Source organism: Hemicordylus capensis, chromosome 4, assembly GCF_027244095.1.
Source record: "Hemicordylus capensis ecotype Gifberg chromosome 4, rHemCap1.1.pri, whole genome shotgun sequence".
Classification (NCBI taxonomy): domain Eukaryota; kingdom Metazoa; phylum Chordata; class Lepidosauria; order Squamata; family Cordylidae; genus Hemicordylus; species Hemicordylus capensis.
Window position 1 is genome coordinate 242,238,701 of NC_069660.1, and position 19,203 is coordinate 242,257,903.

Genomic DNA, 19,203 nt, shown 5'->3' on the forward strand with positions numbered 1-19,203 from the left:
AGGATAAACTACGCAATACATTTTGATGTCAAAAGAGCCGTGGTAGTCCAAGCAGTGGCAGTCCAAGTTCTCTGTGCACCTGAGGCAGAGGCAGGGTGCCAAGCATTGCCTCCCCCACATGCACATGCTCTTCCCCCATTTCCTTTTTCAAACAGCAGTGATGTCACTTGTTCTGCTTTACATAGCATGGAAGTTAAGATGGGCACCTTAACTTGCAATGTCCATGCTTTTTAGTGTTCAAGAGAAAATTGAAAGCACTTTATCTTAAACTGGAGGTTTTTGGATTACTAAATGTAGAGAATGAAACAATTAAATCATGCAGTTAAAGTAGCATTTCCTTGCCCTCAAGCACAGGTTGTTGTCGCATGTCTCACAACAGCTAAATGTGTGATGGGCACATCTTGGATCTTTGCCTGGTTCCATGTGTTTTTCCTTATAAGCAAAAGGCATATGCAGATTTTATTTTCACCACTCGATTACAAGGTCCATCGCTTAAGAAAATATCACTTGATGTTTTCTCTGCTTGATAGTAGCTTTGCTTGCCTACTTCTCTAGTGGCTGTTTCAAGAGGAAGTAAAAAAACCCCACAAAATAGGTTAGTTGATACCCTTTATTCAGAACAGGCCTGGTGAGACAAGTTTCACAGCTCTTACCCTTAAACAAGGAGCAACGTGGCAATACAATACTTTGTAACCTCAGAAGGAGCTGCTTAAGTAACTGGCAGTTTGCCATAGATCAACCACTTGAATTACCATGGGATCTGCCTCTACTATAAGGAGGTTTGCATTCCCCCAGTATTTAATTTAAACTGATTTCAGTTATACTAAATCTAGTGGTAGTTTAAAACATAGCATTCCAGAATAAGAAGCAACCAGGGGCGTAACTACTATTAGGCAAGGGGAGGCGGCTGCCTGGGGCCCCCCCATGCCTCGAGGGGCCCCCCAGAGGCAAGTCACATGCCTATATATTGTGAAGTCTGTCTGTCTGTCTGTCTGGGGGGGGGGGCATTTTAAAATTTTGTCTCTGGGCCCACTCCAGCCTTGTTACGCCCCTGGAAGCAACTGCTAATGATCAGACAAACCTAGCAACCTCTTCATGTAAAACCATCTCAGAATTCTATACTGTGCAGAATAGCTCTACAAAATGAGAATTTACATAGTGGCTGAATGGTATTTTCAGCTGTCCCTCCCTCTGCACTGCAGCCGCCTGTGCCTCCTGAAACTACATCCCTGAGGGTTGTGGGAACCTCAGGGAGATTGTTTCAGGAAGCTGCCCCTTTACACACAGGAAACCCACAACACAACAGCAGAGGGCCAGTCTGGATGTCAGTCAGTGTACACACACACACACACACACACACACACACACACACACACACACACCAGTACAATCTATATTCATAACCTGAGAATCTATACAATGATTTACTATGCAATTTAAAACTACACAGATTTCACACTGACATTTGTTTATATAAAAAGCATTAACACATTGTTTATATAAAAAGAGGGTAAGCAAAATGCAGGTAACAGATTAAATCTCCAATAGTATGCATGGAATCTACCATCCACAAGAGTAGATTCAGATATTATCATTCCTGTGAGAAAAAAGATATGAGTGATACAAGGAAATCACACTGAAGCCTTTCAGTGCCATGGCTACCAGTGACCAACTTTATTCGAATAACGAATTTCATTTATTTGTCTTACAAGTCAGTCCTGCCCATGTTTATTCAGAAGCATGTCTTACTGTTTCAGTGGAACTTGCAGATTTACAGCACAAATCTATAAATATTTTCTTAGTTCATATTGATTACAGCCTTTATCCCATATAAGCATGTGAAGCTAAGACATTTTAAATGGCTATGGAAGTGCTTAATTTTTAATGCGTTTTAGATCACAAAATCCAAGATACTGACAGGGGTCCACAAAGGCCCTCATGCAAAAAATGTTTCCTCATATGCATTGGGTGATGAAAGATTAGTATTTCTAGCAGAAGCCCTTTCTTCCTCTTAAAGAAGACCCCAAGCTTTGGGTGGGGAGTGGGTGGGATGGAGGTAGGAAGGGACAAAGTTTTCATGCGCTTCTGGACTCTGGAGTACTGCGCAGACAAGTGCCGTCAAGTCGGTGTCGACTCCTGGCGACCACAGAGCCTTGTGGTTGTCTTTGGTAGAATACAGGAGGGGTTGACCATTGCCATCTCCCACGCAGTAGGAGATGGTGCCTTTCAGCATCTTCCTATATCACGGCCGCCAAATGGGGATTCTAACTAGCAACCTCTGGCTTGGTAGTCAAGCCATTTCCCTGCTGTGCCATTAGGTGGCTGTCACTTCTTTTAAATACCATATGCAGAACTCTAGGAACAAATTACATCTGGTATGTCATCTGATAGAGATCTACATCTGAATCATACATGGAATACACATCAGCCCTATTCGAACATTATTTTCGATGCGTTCAGTGAGTGTACAGTATGCACAGATACAGATCTGTACATTTGTACTTATTCAACGTTTGTTCAAATATTTTGCTATCTATCTATATTTCCTATCTGTACCATGAATTGGAGGGACCTGTACCAAAGGTATTCACTTTTAACATGAATGCAGGGACAGTCATTCACACAAAACATGTACAAGTGTATAGACATCTGAACACAGGTACAACCTAATGTCTGAATGGGGCTATCTTCTTAAGCTAGATTGAGAGAACATTTTTATACAATTGAAATTTAGATTGTCTCTAACTTTTATGGCCTGGTACAGTCTGTAAGAAACCACAAACCAAGTAGTAAAGGCCTCCTGTAGATTTCCTTTTCACCTTTTGTTCAACAGGATAAAAGGGAACTGCTACAGAGACAATGAAAATTCTCTTCAAGTAACTGAATACATCTCACAGTGATGTGATTCTACCACTTAGGCTTGCTGTGGAAATGTTAAATTAATCATGCTGCTGTATACCAGATAAAATATAATTCACTGATCTAGCGGAACAAGCAAGATGAGAAATACTATCATTGTAAAGTTCAGCTATAGAAACAATCTTCACTACTACTTTTTGCAATTAAAATATTGTTACATGAGGTTGAGTAAATAATCAATTGTTAAATCTAATTCAGTTATTACTCTTCTGTTATGACTAGAAGAATCTCAGAGGATTTTCCACTCATATCATTACTCTCATCATTTTATATTTAATAAAGTGTTTCACATTGATGGAGATACTAGGAACTGGATTACACAAAATGTATTCAGTTATGTGATTCATGCAAATCAATGAGGTCATTCCCCTGAACTTTGGGAGCGCTGGGGAGGGCAGGATAGCACCTATCTCCCCCTGCCCCCACCCAGACAATCCAGCATGGTGGTCCTGGGCCACTCAGCTCGCACACCCACACGACTGGCGCTTTTGCGAGCTGTGCAGCATTCTGGAGGCAGCATTTGCACAGCATTCTGGGAAAAGCATCCTGGCCTCCAGATATCCCACAATGCACTACATGCCAAGCACAGTGCATTAGGGGATTCCCACATGAGTTGGGTGCTCTAGGTGCAGCCTGAGCATACACACGATCCTGTACTTGGGTAAAAGAGTGCAGGTAAATGGTCAGGTAAAAATCCTAGGTTACCCAGGAGGACAGTGCCGGGATCAGCCTTGATCCCTGTGCTTCACATGAACAGCCTTACCCAGGTAGAGCTGTCCAAGCCTGGGTAAGGCTGTTCATGTGAACACCCTCAGTGTCTCTTAGTGAATGAGTTAATGGCAAAATTGAATGACATCCCTCCACAAAGGTTTCAATACTTTCAGTTGAGAAGTTTTATTATACAGAATATAGAGCTAGAAGAAAAATGGCTTCTCTGCTAACAGCTGTTGAACTACTGACATATGAGAGGGGTAAACAGAAAGGAATCTGGTCCCAAATTTATCAAAGTCTGATTGATCTAGACAATATTAACAATATGGGTTCAAAGAAGGTGGGAGAAAAACTAAGCACACCAATTGCAGGTTTAGAGTCATTTGTTGACTAGCCAGGCATCTCATTCCTTACATAGTCACCCTAGAGTATTTATCCTAGTATATATTTAGAAAATATATTTTATGTAGTTGTCAGCTTGTTATTTTAGAACAGTGAAATGCTGACTCTTTGTGAAAGTATTGGTAACTTCAGTGTTGGTAACATTCTTTTTAGTAACTTCTTGATCTTTTTGTTTGGGGATTTGCCAGAAATATCATTGAGAATTTCTTTTAATATCCCATATAAAGACATAGAGGAACCATCTACACAAAAATATAATAGAGGCTAAAGTTCACTCCTTCCAAATCAATAGTGCCTGTTCCTTAAATAAAACAGAAAAACAATTTTTTATTATTATAACTGGGTCATGTAAGTTCAACTTCTAAAAAACAAGAAACCAATTTCTGTATTTTTTTTAGCTTCACAAATTTCTGTAAGTCATTCAGAATGAAAAAGATTGTGAAGAAATTCTTTTTTCCAACCATTGTTTATCCGTTGAGATGATAACCTTTCCCCTCAAGAAGCAGGTCAAACCAGCAAATTTTCATTTTCTATTAAAATTGCTGTGATGGCCTAGTTAACAAGAATGCCATATCACCACCACCAACCCCCCAAAAGGGTACCAGATTGCCAGTCATTGAAATATGGAACCAATTTAAACTCCATTAACATGTGGAATCTTGTGGCTTTTTAAAAACTGCTGCTAGCAATAAGAGCTGTCACTAGGGCTTAGGCCCACACCCAGTAGGCCTATGTAGATATCTTCATGTTGACATAAAAGCATGAAAGCTTTCTCTTTGAAAAATGTATGGATCTAATGCATCCCTCTACAGATTGTATACTTCAGGATTTAAGAATGTGTTGCAAAGAAAGATGGTTTTCCCTGTGACTCTCTCTGGATGGGAAAGCTGGACTTTGAAGAAGCAATATAGAAAAAGTATTGATGCTTTTGAACCTTGATGCTGGAAAAGACTTTTGAGGATACCATGGACAGCCAGGAAAACATGGATCATGGAACAAATCAATCCAGAATTTGCACTCGAGGCACAAATGACCAGGCTCAAACTATCATACTTTGGACACATTATGCGAAAACTCAGCCTCCTCGAGAAGTCCATAATGCTAGGGGAAGTTGAAGGAAAGAGAAGAAGAGGACATCCAGCAGCAAGGTGGATAGACTTGATTACGACAGCAATGAATGCAGCACTGAGAGACCTTAAAGGCCAAGTCGAAAACAGATCATCCTGGAGAGAATCTATCTATGTGGTCACTAAGAGTCGACACCAACTTGATGGCACTTAATCAAAAAAAAAAGAAAGAAAGCATTTAGTTTATTGAATCAAACAAAAATATTATTTCATTTTCTTCCAAATCGGACCTGCACTAAGATTCTATAATGAACATTTTTATCTGTTTATTAATCATGTATACAGTTAAAAGGTAAGGCAATTGTTGAGCTATGAAGCCTTTAAACTGTTGACATCCCCCCAGTATTATTTAGGTTAAGATATGTAACATGAAGTAATAACATATGAAGTCAACGTACAGGTTGATGGTGCACAGTTTGTACTAGAATCAACATATTTGGGGTTTGAATATGTTGATTCTCATGCAACAGATCTGTCCTTGGAGAGCCCTTCACACCATTACATGACCCAGGTTAAATGCATGCATTTCTTTATTGTGTCCAGGGATGTGTAAGAACGCTTTTCACTAAGTTCATTTGTTTAAACTACAACGTTGGCCTGCAGCCCCTGAACTTTCATGTATCCCAGAAACCCCAGCCCCTTCCTAGTCTTAATCCTTTACTTTCTGAAACAATAGGGAGTGTTACTGACTTGGCATTAGCAAAAGACTCCAGACAATGCAGGATTCGGAGCCCTGATTTATTGGAATGGTTTTATCTGTGCCCTGGGGTGATTGTAAATGACTTGTCAATAGGGCTCCTTTTTGTGCAGATGGCATTCAACCTGATAGCCAGGAATTTGTCACCCTGGGCAACTAGAGTGCCATCAGGAATAATGATTATATTGGGCTGTTGTTTTCCTATAGAAAAAGGATCACAACAGCATTTAACAGAAGTCTCAAATTAATTTGTCATATCATAAATACCATAAACATATTCATACAATAAACTGAGACATCAGCTTCTTCGTTTTTAGTTTCTTCCAACCCATTCAACTCCTACTCAAACCTTGGCTTGATAGCAGAGCAAAATCTGTTTTCACAATATTATCCAAAGCGTTTCATCCCACATTTCCTTCTCTCCCCCCTCCCCCTCCCCCCACCCCCGCTTTTGTAAACCACAAACAGTTTCAATACTGCCATTTAGCTGGGAACTGCTTGACTTCTTCCCCTAGCTTGAAAAGAGATCTGTACCAAACAGATGATAGAGAATAACCAGCTGTGCTTTTGGGTGATTGCTAGATCATTTAGCAACAAAGTCAACAGACCAAGCTCTTTGAACTGCCTGTCAGAATCACCTCTTCTGCTAATAACTCTCGGCTGAAACTCTGAGCAGTTAGTTTTGCCCTCCCTTTCTATATTGCTGGAACATTCCTTCCTTATCTAGAAGAGCCAAAACTTGGGTTTGACATTCCTAATCTTTTTTGTAGAAAACCTTTATTCCCCATCCCAGCCACTGACAGATAAAAACGGGCAATACCAATATTTCTTATTGGCAGCCAGTGTGCCAAGCAAATACAATGAAGCTCCTTGCAGGATTTCTTAACGTTTTTGAAGTCAGAGCTACTCCTCTACTCTGCCTTATCCCCCCATCGCACCCTGAAACCAGCTATCTGTTAAGTGGGTAATTGCATCAAGACTTTGCACACAGCCCAGTGGAAGCAGCTATTTCTGAGAATCTGTAGACTGAGCTGCAGGGAGCAAGGAAATAAGCCTGGCTGGGACTAGGACTGGGATGATGCCAAGTGAGGTGTTAGCCCTATCTGGACTCTCACACTTTGCTCCCTGCTCTGGTGGGTGTTTTGCATTCTTCCAGGTGGTCCGCTCCACTGCTTCAAAACATGGTCCTACCACCCAATGAGGTAGCCAGCCTGATAAAGATCTAAGGCAAAATCAAAGGCCAAGCTACAATTTGAGGTGGCATCATATGCTGTTTCCTTTGGGGGGGGGGACTTTGCTAAAAGCAGTTACCTCAGCCCGAAGGATCTTAGAGATGGTACCTTTTTTTCTTCCACCAAAAGAACTAAATCCTTCCTCTGATCCTACAGATAAAATCCTCATACACCCGGGAAAAGAGCTGCTATCCACTATGCCAAGGACATGCAGTGAAAGAGTGATGGCAGGAGGCGCAAGTGTATTTCCCATATCCTTCAGACTATGGTCCATACTGGTCCAGAGTCTTGCAAGAGTTGGGAGTTGATCCCAGAGCTCTTGTGAGACTGCATGAGTGGCTGGAATTAAACCAATAGGAGGGGGTGTGGTGGTTTGGATTCATCATGGGTTTAGGCTGACCTCTTTCTTCATGGGGGCCAGGACCTTTTAAAAATATCTGTCCTGATTAGATTTTTAGTAGGGAAGGTTTCTGCCTTCTCTCGGGTGTTCCTTTTGTTCCCAGGTGAGCACTGTGTAGAATGGCTTGCTTGGACGCATCTTGTTTAATGTTAATTATCACAACTTTTGCAGTATAACCAGCATGGACATTGAGAAGACTTCCAGGCTGGGGGAGAAGGTGTCCAGGAGTTTCACCTTTGTATATTCTAAAGACAGTCAATCACTCTCAAGACTGATCTCAGAGATGCACCTAGATAATTTTGGAGCCTGGACCTAAAGGCCTTTGGACCCCCCACCCCCACCCACAAGTTAAGCATCATTCCCCTACACACACACACCACACACCCCTAGTATTTTTAACATGTGGGTTTTTGAGGACACAAACAGCAACTGAACTCACAAGAATGTAAGACTATAAAACAGGTATATTCATTCAGATATGTATTAGCAGAAACATTTCAACATGCAGCTTAACATATTCACATTCACACTCCCCACTCTGTCTCTAAATCACCCAGCACAGGTCACAATTGCACTTGGCTACCTGGTGCAGCATGGACTGGAGGCAAGGTGTGGGCATGGCATGGCATGGCAACCACACCACCCAGGACAGACTAAAGATGATTTGGGTGGGAGGGAGGGAGAGGGGGTATGGAGAACCTGGATTTGGCCCCAAAGTCCAGAGGTAAGAGCACCTCTGGCTGGGCAGCATTGGAGTGGTGATCCAAGTTGGGGAAGGAGGGTAGATTACATTCAGTAGAGCTGGGCAGTAGGGATGTGCCCGGACCAGTCTGGACCTGGGTGGTTCGGTTTGGGTGGGGGGGTTGCTTTAAGAGCGGGGGCAGGGTTTACTTACCCCTCCCGCTGCTTTCCTGCTCTGGCGCCCGTAATTTTAGTAGTAATTGGGGCGGCAGGATACCTCCCTGCCACCCCTTCCCTGCTTTCGCTATGAAAAGCTCCCAGGAGTCCTCTGCGCGCACGCATGTCACAAAGATGTGAAGTGTCACAAAGATGTGAACTATAAGCATCACAAAGATGTTAACTACCGTATAAGACAGAGGACTCCTGGGAGCTTTTCATAGCGAAAGCGGGGAAGGGGCGGCAGGGAGGTATCCTGCCACCCCAATTACTACTAAAATTACGGGCGCCAGAGCGGGAAAGCAGCAGGAGGGGAAAGTAAACCCTCCCCCCGCTCTTAAAGCAACCCCCCACCCCAGTGCCGGACCGCAGTTTGGCGATTCCGTGCACACCCCTACTGGGCAGCTGCTGTGACTGGGCCTGCTTGCCTGCTTTGTCTTGCAGGGAAGCGGGGCCATCAGGCAAGTTATTCTTGTTGCATTGCTCAAGTTTGAGCAGGGCCCATAGGGAGACAACTGTCACTGATTAACCATCCCAACCTGGGTCCCCATCAGTTGCTAGTTTGTGCTCTCCTCACCACATTAGACTCAGCTCAAGCCTTATTTGTTATGTTTGTTTAATGAGTGAATTTAATTCCAGTTCTGCTGCCCAGTTCTTTTCCCCCTTTCCACAAAGATCTGTCTTCTTTTTATTTCAGTTCTAGAACACCTCAGTTCTAAACACCTCAGCTTAAGTTCTGTGTGGAGTCTTAACTATATAATTTATAGCTGGGCATCAATGCAAATATTCTTTTTGTTGCTTTTATGCAAGAGCAGAAGGGCACTGAAGTGTTCCATTACCAACACAATTGAAGAGCCAATCTGCTAGTGGCTAGAGTGCTGGGTTTGGCTGGTTCAAATGCCAAAATAAGTGGTGAAGTTCATTACACAGTCTTGGACACGTTGCTGTTTCGTATACCAGGCTGTCACATAGGATTATTGTAATTTGGCTAAAATGCTACTCTGAGTCCCTTGTAAAAAATAGCCAGGATACAAGTGTAACACCAAAATAAATTATAGACTCTGTGGCCATGCCTTACAGGACTTCAGTGTTTCCATACTACGTAATGTAATTGACACATAGACAGTATGGCTCTATCAAGATGATCAGTGGACAGTGGTCTAGTCCTTAGCTGTCTGTATCTGACATCACAGATTAAACATATGTTGCAGTTCATGTCTTTGGGGTGATAGTCAAGGGTGGGGACTGTGCATGGTCATGGATGCATACACATGCATAGGTTGCTATACTTGTATGTAATTTGTCATACAGTCCCTACTCCCCCATCCCTTGAACATAACATTGGTCTGATGAAGTAAGTAAATAAGTAAGTAAGTAAAACCTTTATTTAGGTCTTTGATTAGTGAAATATAACATAGTAAAATCTGATGATGAATCCCTGTGGATTGCCCACCAGAATGAATAATAATAAAATATATATGGGTACACTGGATTTCTTATCTTTGTGAAGAAAAGCTCTTAGTGCTCTAATTAATGTTTTGTCACAGCTCTCTACCTGTCTCTTTTAAGATATTGTTTAAGATAAGGCCCACTCTTCGTATTCTTAAGGCTGTCTTTGTGTAATGAGTAAATCGAAAGGATTATTGAGAGCTCTAGGAGAAGAGAAGGCATCTGGAAATTCACTTGCCTGTGGCTTTTTTAATAAGTGATCTATAGGATCCCTTGTAGTATGAAATGCATAAAGGAAAGGAAAGGTTGTGCCGTCAAGGCAGTGTCAGCTCCTGGCAGCCACAGAGCCCTGTGGTTTTCTTGGTAGAGTACAGGAGTGGTTTACCATGGCCTTCTCCTGTGCAGTATGAGATGATGCCTTTCAGCACCTTCCTATATCGCTGCTGCCCAAAATAGGAGTTTCCCATATTCTGGGAAACACACCAGTGGGGATTCGAACCAACAGCCTCCTGCTCTCTAGGTAGATTGCTTCCCTGGCATAGCTTATGGAATATTGATAAAGCAGGATAGAAAGAGAGATTTTTAAATCAAAATTTTGTTACAGACACCAATGTCGGTTATATGTAGGAAATGCAAAAATGAATTTATGTTTCACTTATGAAACCAGCCTAAACTATATGTCAAATAGTGTTTTGCTGATTAGCTGAGATAAAAATCATTGTTCTGCTCAATTCAGCTCTCAGTTTCTTTTCTTTATCTGCATTTAATGACTTCACAGCATGCTGTGGACAATAATAGCACTTGTTTGCCTTTCCTCTCCTTTGTATTATAGTATATGGATTTCTGTGAACATGCATGTGGTGAATGGTGAGGTTTTATGTGCTAACTTTGCACACCCCAGCCTCCCTCCATTCGTTTTGAATGCTCTGTATTGCTGCCACCACTCCCCTATGAGACAGACTTCAAAATTATATCAGAAATTGCCTCAACACCTCTTAAAGTAGCTAGTACTCTTAGCAGGCAACATGGGGAAACAGAACTGACCACAGCACAGACCACATTTAAAGTATAAAAGGAAAGTGAATTACAGGCAAATAAGTCAAACCAGACAAAATATACAGCAAGGTACCTTATTCTTTCTGTCTAGTGTTAGACAGGAGGCTCAGGGATCTTCGTTGTTTAAGTTACAGATAAAAACTGCAAGGTTTGCATCATGGTGAGCTCTGCACATTCTCAAGAGCCACAAAGGTGAACGCTAAACCAGTGTAGTGTGATGGTTAGAGTGTTGGACTAGGACCAGGGAGACCCAAGTTCAAATCCCCATTCAGCCATGAAACTCACTGGGTGACTCTGGGCCAGCCACATATCTCTCAGTCTAACCTACCTCACAGGGTTGTTTTGAGGATAAACATAACCATGTACTATGGGCTCCTTGGAGGAAAAGTGGGATATAAATGTTAATAAAATGATTAATTAATTAATTAATTAATTAATTAATTAATTAAACTAATGAAGCAGACATCTCTCTAAAGCTAAAGCAGCAAATGAGGAGGAGGAGAACACAGAAAGCTGCCATATATCGAGTCAGACCATTGGTCTATCTAGCTCAGTATTGTCTTCACAGACTGGCAGCGGCTTCTCCAAAGTAACAGACAGGAATCTCTCCCAGCCCTATCTTGGAGATGCTAGGGACAGAACTTGAAACCTTCTGCTCTTCCCATCAGGGGAATATCTTACAGTGCTCACACTTCTAGTCTCCCATTCATATGCAACCAGGGCAGACCCTGCTTAGGCTAAGAGGACAAGTCAGGCTTGCTACCAAAAGATCAGCTCTCCTCTCCTCAACCGGGGCCTCCTACAAAACAGAAACAAAAGCTGTCCTTAGCTCTTATAGGAAAAAAGTTTGGCCATTTCGCATAGGAAGAAAAGGTATCTAGGTGAGAATTAAAAATCTTCCTCCTAGTTTGAACAGTCACCCTGATAGAATGGGCTTTCAATTGCTCAAAACTGAATTCAAAGACTCAGTGTTTCTCCCTGATAGTGGCATGTCCTGAGACAATAGGGAAATCTATTTGCATGATAGTTTGACACTTAACAGTAGTTGAGGGGTTTACCTGTTAACAACAGGTGTGAGACAGAGAATATACATAGAGGGGGCCCAGTGTGCATTTAAATGGAGTCTCGGAACAAAGGAAAGGACTGGTATGATTTTAAAAGAAGCCTTTCACCACTATACAGATATCAGTTTATGCATGTGATAGTTTAAGAACTGCCAGTCAGTTTACCACCAAAGGTCAAACCAACACATTACAGAAATTTTGGTGACACCAAATTAAACAAATAATCAGGCAAGAAAGGTTTTGCATTAACTTGTTTCACACAAGTACTTCGTATCTATCTATGTGTGCTTTTTCTAAGTGGTCGAAGCACTTGTGAAGTAAGGTAGAGCAGCATGGGTAGTTAGTCTCATGTTGCAGATGGGAGCTGAAGATGAGAAAGTGTAGGTGGCTGAGCTGACATTTAAATGGATAGTTGCCTGCTTCTTACTTCCAGACTAGATGTGCCTGCTTACTTCCAGATTAGGGATGTGCATGGAACTGGGGGGGGGGGTTTCAAAGGGGTGGGGGGATCAGACTTTAAGGGAGGGGAAGGTGCACTTACCCCTCCCACCGCTTTCCCCCCACCAGTGCTTGGTTCCTGTAAAATCCTTCAGGGCGGCAGCATACTTCCCTGCCGCCCCTTCCCCTCTTCAGCTGGAAGGAACAGGCATGCAGGTGCATGTTGCGATCGTGTATGAGCGTGTGCCAGGTACTTCCGGCCACTTCTAGCTGAATAGGGGGGTGGCAGGGAGGTACGCTGCCACCCCAAAGTCCCACACACAGAGACTGCTGAACATTCAAACTGGCCAGTATTCGAACCTGTTCGGAGGCCAGTGTAGACATGTTGAAGCAAAACAAAAAAGAATCTTGTGGCACCTCATTGATCAGGTACTAAATTGTGGATCTGGGTTCCACTTTTCCATGTGTTGTTTCACATTTCATTAATATGACTAGCTGCAAGAGTTGTACTTACCAGAGAGTTCTAAGCTAGGGTTGAGGCTGAAGGGGTGTCATGTAATCTGGGGAGAAGGAGGAGAGGAGAGGAGAAAGAGCCGAGAAAGAAGAGCTTCTCCGGTAGTCTTGATACTGGCCCTGGCTATAGCCCAAGAGCAAGCAGGCTAACGTTTTAAAGAAGGAAGTCCCTGTGGGATGGCTTCTTCTGGCAAAGAAGAGGCTGAAAGAATTCTAGAAAGAGCTCTCAGAGGGATCCCAAAGAGCAGGAATAGCAAGGGTTTCTCTGCTCCAGGACTCTCTGGAAACAAGCAAGCCAAGTAAGACTCTGAAAGTTAGGCAGAAGGCAGCAAACTCTCTTTGTCTGTCTACTTCTTGGGGATTGGTTGCACTAATTCCTCAAAAGTTCCTTGCAAATGGGAGTCCTTCCTCACAAACTTTCCCATCATGACGACATACATATTTATAGAGCATTAATATTGTAATAAAGTGTGTTATACCATTAATTCCTAAACTTTATCTATAAACCTTAAGCTTTTAACAGGCTTTTATGTAGTTGTGACCTTAGCCTCCTTTTCCTCAAGCCAGCAGTTCACATTCTAAACTCAAAGAGTGCCAAATGAGACAGTGGCCCCTCCTTGGCTACTCTGTGAATGTGCTCCTCTCAATTGCGTTTTGAGAGGTATACAAATGTGTTAAATAAACAAATAAATAAAATACATTGCATCATGCTCTCAATCTTTAGTATTTTGTGTCACCCAATTTTGGAGTAGCTACACATCTATGACTGTGAAATTATGCTTTTTCTTTGCTTCTGTGCAAATGTGTGACATCAGAAACACTCTTACAATAAAGCATTTGATAGTAACTCTTGGTATTAAGTGAGCCTGGAAATATTTTACTGTTGTATTTCCTCTTCTACTTGATGGTTGACACTCCTTGTTCTAAATTCCTGCCCCATGACTAAGTTCTTTGGAATCATCAGCTGCCAGAAGAAACTCTCTCCCCTTTTCTGCTTGGATAAATATCAGGTGATGTAAATGTGACAAATATTTCTCATTTAGTCATCTTAAGAACAATACAAGTATTAAAAAAATAACATTTGCATTCAGGGGTGTAGCTAGGGGGGAAGGATCTGTGTTTGCCCCTCTCTCCTCTCTTCCTTCACTGCCTCTCGGAGTGAAGAAGATAATGAAGAAAATAGGGAGGGGTGGAGCTTGGGGCCCCTCAAGAGTTGGGGGCCCTGGTTTTTTTGAACCCATCTGCTCAATAATAGCTACATCCTGTTTGCGTTCTCTTTCTTAATGAAACTTAGGCCAGACTCTAAAGTATTAATTAATTAATTATTAATAATTTGATTTCTATACCGCCCTTCCAAAATGGCTTAGGGTGGTTTTCACAGAGAAATAATAAATAAATAAGATGGCTCCCTATCCCCAGAGGGCTCACATTCTAAAAAGAAACACAAGATAGACACCAGCAACAGTCACTGGAGGTACTGTGCTGGGGGTGGATAGGGCCAGTTACTTTCCCCCTGCTAAATAAAGAGAATCACCATGGTAAAAGGTGCCTCTTTGCCTAGTTAGCAGGGGCAAACCCATGAAGAAGAGAGCAATCTTTTGATGTGATGTGGGGGGGTGTGTGTGTTTTCCTAGCCATATTAAGAGTTCACTGTATTGGTGTCCAAGAAAATGAAAGGCAGCAACACATGTGTAAGCTTGCTGGGAAACCCTGTTGAAGATAGAGTAAGCTAAGCACCCCACAGTGGGGCCTATTGGCAAGCACCCACCAACTCCCCTCGGTCACAAAGACTGCAGCTGTTACTTCTTTCCCCACTTCTCATTCCTCCCCCCTCTCCAAGCGCATCAGACTACCTTTCTCTGAATGTATGGGGAGGCAGATCATTGAAACCATTCCTCTACCCAGAGGTGCATTTAGGTAGTTAGTTATAAGTTTATTCGGTCATTGACCAGCAAATGCATTTAGGTAAATTTGGAGCCTGGACCTAAAGGCCTTTGGAGGGGCTCCCACACACTGGAGGTCCCACTGGCCACTGCAAGTTGAGCATCATCATCCCCCCCCCACACACACCCCATGACAAACACAGTATTTTTAACACACACATCCCGTGACAAATACAGTATTTTTAACACACACACACAGACACACACACACACACACCCCATGACAAATACAGTATTTTAAAATACTGTATTTTAAACATAGTATTTTTAGCAGTATCTTGAGGGCACAAAAAGCAGCTGAACTCACAAGAATGTAAGAATATAAAACAGGTATATTTATGCAAATATGCATCAGCGGAAACATTTCAACACTCAACTTAACATATTCCCAACCTACATATTGCTTTCCCACTCCCTCGTCTGTCTCTAAGGCACCCAGCACAGGTCATAATCACATTCGGCTGCCTGGAAGAATGCGGGCCAGCAGTGACCACACCACCCAGGACAGACTAAAGAAGATTTAGGGGCCCCCAGGGGCTGGGGCTGTGGAGGCCCTGGACTTTGGCCCCAAAGTCCAGGAGTAAGAGCACCACTGCCTCCAGCATGCTACAAATTCTAGTTTAAGTTAGTATTTGTAGCATAATAAAGGGGCAGTTCACATGAATCATTTCCCCACACAATTAGAGAGGCACCCCAGTGCACCAGGAGCAGGGGTTCTGGTTGTATGCAATCATACTGTACACATATCCTTATTGTATGCTGCAGCTGGTGGACAAAGTATTATCCAACCAGCCCTGAGTTCCTATAATGTGTTTTCTCAGATTCATAGGTTTGAAGTGTTCTTCAATACAACCCTGAGTTTTCCCTTTCACTCCACTATTTTCAATGTGTGTTAAATTTATAATCCAACTATCCCTAGTATATAAGGTATGTATCAATGTCTTTTTATCTCTTTCAGCATTGCAATAACCCAGCAAAGTAGGTTACTGTTCTCTCCAATTGATAAATAGGGAGCTGAGGCTGAATGGTGAAGGTGTTGCTTAGGTAGAGGCCTTATACCAAACTGGTGTTAGTACCAATCTCTGCCCATAAATCTGTGCTGGAGCCCAGCTTTCTCTCCCAGGACTGCCTGTTTCCTCTGAAGAAGTTTGTTTTGACCATAGTTGCCATAGACTCCTCATGACCAGGACAATGATGTAAAACTCCTCCTCTTCTGTGGTGATTGAACATTTTGCCTGGCAGCCCCAGTTGGCCTTGAAACAAAAAGTGTCACATTATCACATTTCTTCTTAACACTTTTTTGTGTCAAACTCTTTTTCAAAATGTTGCAGTTGGCATAAAACAAAATGCCTTTGAAAGAACCAACATGTTGCCATGTCTGAAGTTGCTAGGCTCTTGGAGTGTTTGGGAATAAAACCAAGGCACGCAGTCCACTTGCTCACCATGGCTTAGACCCTTGAAGATCTCCAGTAAATGCTGACATTTAGAAGCATGTGCTGCAGGTTGTGGCTTAGCATTGTTTTGTTGTAGTTTCAGCAAAGGAGTGGCAAATTGCTTACTTAATTCCCAGCAATAAAGAGCCTGGGGCTTTCCCCCCCTCTTATGATTTGCGCTCTGTCTACTTGTGGATTTGGTACAGTCTGAACAAATGTGACTCCAGGAAAGGAAGGCTTTGCATTAACTTGTTTCAAACAACCTTGCCTTTCTTCATGCCTTTCTTCTCCTGCCCTTCTCATTTTAGCATGCAAAAGTCATTGCATGTTGGATTATTTAAGAAACCTGAATTACACTGATTAGCACAACTGAGAGATTCTCAGATAAATCCAGTAGATTCTGGATTTAGTTTGGAGGTTTTTTTTAAGATGCAGAGGGATTAACTTTTTTCTTTCCATTGCTGCCTTAATAAATATTTAAAATATATTTATTATTATGTTTTAATAGAATATATATTTTAATATGTCATGTTCTTTAATACTTATAAGGTTTATGTACTGCACCGCACACTGTCGATCCAGTGAAGAGACACTGCTTCTAAGGCACTTCCCAATGAGAGTAGCATCGCAGCTGGGATGATGCACTCCTTAGTAGGCACAGAACAGAGTCTCCATTGCAAACCGTGCAGAGGGCTGTAGAGCACCTCAGAAGCAGTGCTTGGGTCTCTCCCTTGGATCAGCGGTGTGCTGTGTGGTATATAAGCCAACATACTTAAATAAATAAATATGATCAATAGAATCCATTAGGAGGTGAACCCACTGACTTTTCTTAGGGGGAAAAAATGTGGCCATTGACCAAAGAAAGTACATGATGGATGTCATTATCGTCTCATGTAGTTTGAATTTTTTGACAGAAGCTTTTGTCCAGGGTAAGTATTGTGAAAACTCAGAGTCAAGTGGAAGGAGCATTAGGAACATTTTTATATTGTGTTTAAATTTTTGTACACTGCCTAGAGATGTGCATATCAGGCAGTATAAAAATATGATAAATAAATAAATAATAATTGAGGCCAAATTAGTCTAGAATTCTAAGCTACCCCATCACTAATTTGAAACCACAACACAGTCTACAAGTCCAGAAAAAGGTGGAATTAAAAGGAATTAAAGTATTAAAAGGGATTTTTTAAAGGAGAGTAGTTCACTCTGTGTAGTGCATCCTATGAATACTGTGATACAAGCGAAAGTATACCACATTCTGACACAGTTTTGCAAGTTATTCCTGTTGATTACTGATAATCAATAATCATCAGGATTGGTGTGCTGTAGTTTCATTTATACAATGTACTCTTGGTGGTTATTCAGAATTTAATTTTCTCGTCAGCAAATTAATGTAATCGTGATCTGTACTATATAGATGTGTTAGTTCCTGCTTTTTCTTCTTGGTTTGACCATTAGTGGACTTCTCAAACTCTAAACACAGTCTTCAAAACATCAAACATTTGCCTTGGACTTACCAATAAATAGAAACGTATAATTTCTGATTTAGCCTTTCAATGCACAGCTAATTACCTCTTGAGCATCTAGGAGAAATGATCTGCACTGAGTTTGCCATATTAATGCTATAATGGATTCTGGTTCAATAAGCCTGCACAGAGCAAACACAGAAGAACACCTGCAGTTTAACAACATTTTACATAGCTTGCACAGGTGTCTACCAATTAAAACCATCTGATAAACCATCTTTTGCCTCGTGATTATTGTTAGTCATGTGATGCCATATCTGACTGAATAACAAGCTGGAAAAAAACTTCTTTGCCTTTTTAATGAATGAATCTTATGATCTGATTTTTGTCTCTCCTGTGATATGTTCTTATTTCGACAGCTTTTGGATTCTTTGTCAATACTTATAATAATATTATTATTATTAATAATTCGATTTCTATACCGCCCTTCCAAAAATGGCTCAGGGTGGTTTACACAGAGAAATAATAAATAAATAAGATGGATCCCTGTCCCCAAAGGGCTCACATTCTAAAAAGAAACATAAGATAGACACCAGCAACAATCACTGGAGGTACTGTGCTGTGGGTGGATAGGGCCAGTTACTCTCCCCCTGCTAAATAAAGAGAATCACCACATTTAAAAGTTCCTGTTTGCCAAGTTAGCAGGGGTTCTTGTAGGTTCATAGAAGTCACACTAGAACCTACTATCTTGTACGTGCATAGAAATAACACTAGAACTGGAAGGTCTCCTAGTCCAACAACCCACTATTCAATACAAATAAAAAAGCATGCACTGGGGTGAGGCCCCTTTAATTAGCTGTCTCCCTAAACCACCTCCCCCAAAGCACAGACTGGGCCTGGCTACCTATGAGGAGAAGGAGGAAGAGGAAGCAGCGGTGGAGGAAGGCAGCCCACTGATCATGTAGCTATTATTTTTTTAAGTGCATTATTTAAAGAAAACAGTATAGGAGTTGAATTTCAGAAGGAAACACACACACACCAACCATGTAAAGACTAACAGCTGAATGCAAATGAATTATACATAAGGCTTATGGGAAATATAGCTGGTGGATAGAAAATACAGCTGTTAAGAAGTGTATCCTGAAAATGACATGGGATGGGCCAGACCTCAATAGGAGCAATAATCAAACCATTTACTCCCATTAAAAGGAAGGTCTAGAGCAGAGGTGGGCAAACTTTGTCCACCCCTGGTTTAAAGGAAGGGTTTTTAAGACTGAGAATTTCTTCCATTCCTAATATCAACACATTATATAGGAATACAAATAACAAATAATCCAATGTGGCTTTGTTTCAAACCATGTGGATATATCTATATGGTGTAGATGGTAGCATATTTGCATGTGTGTGCATAAATACAACACACACACACACACACCCCTACCTAATTAATAAATCTCTA

General features: G+C 41.7%; 1 protein-coding gene across 14 annotated transcripts in view; it reads left to right on the top strand.

Moving 5' to 3' along the window:
• The window catches only part of DLGAP1 (DLG associated protein 1), a 575,006-nt gene that overhangs the window by 501,663 nt on the left and 54,140 nt on the right, over nt 1-19,203 (top strand). The gene's annotated exons all lie outside the window — the stretch shown is intronic.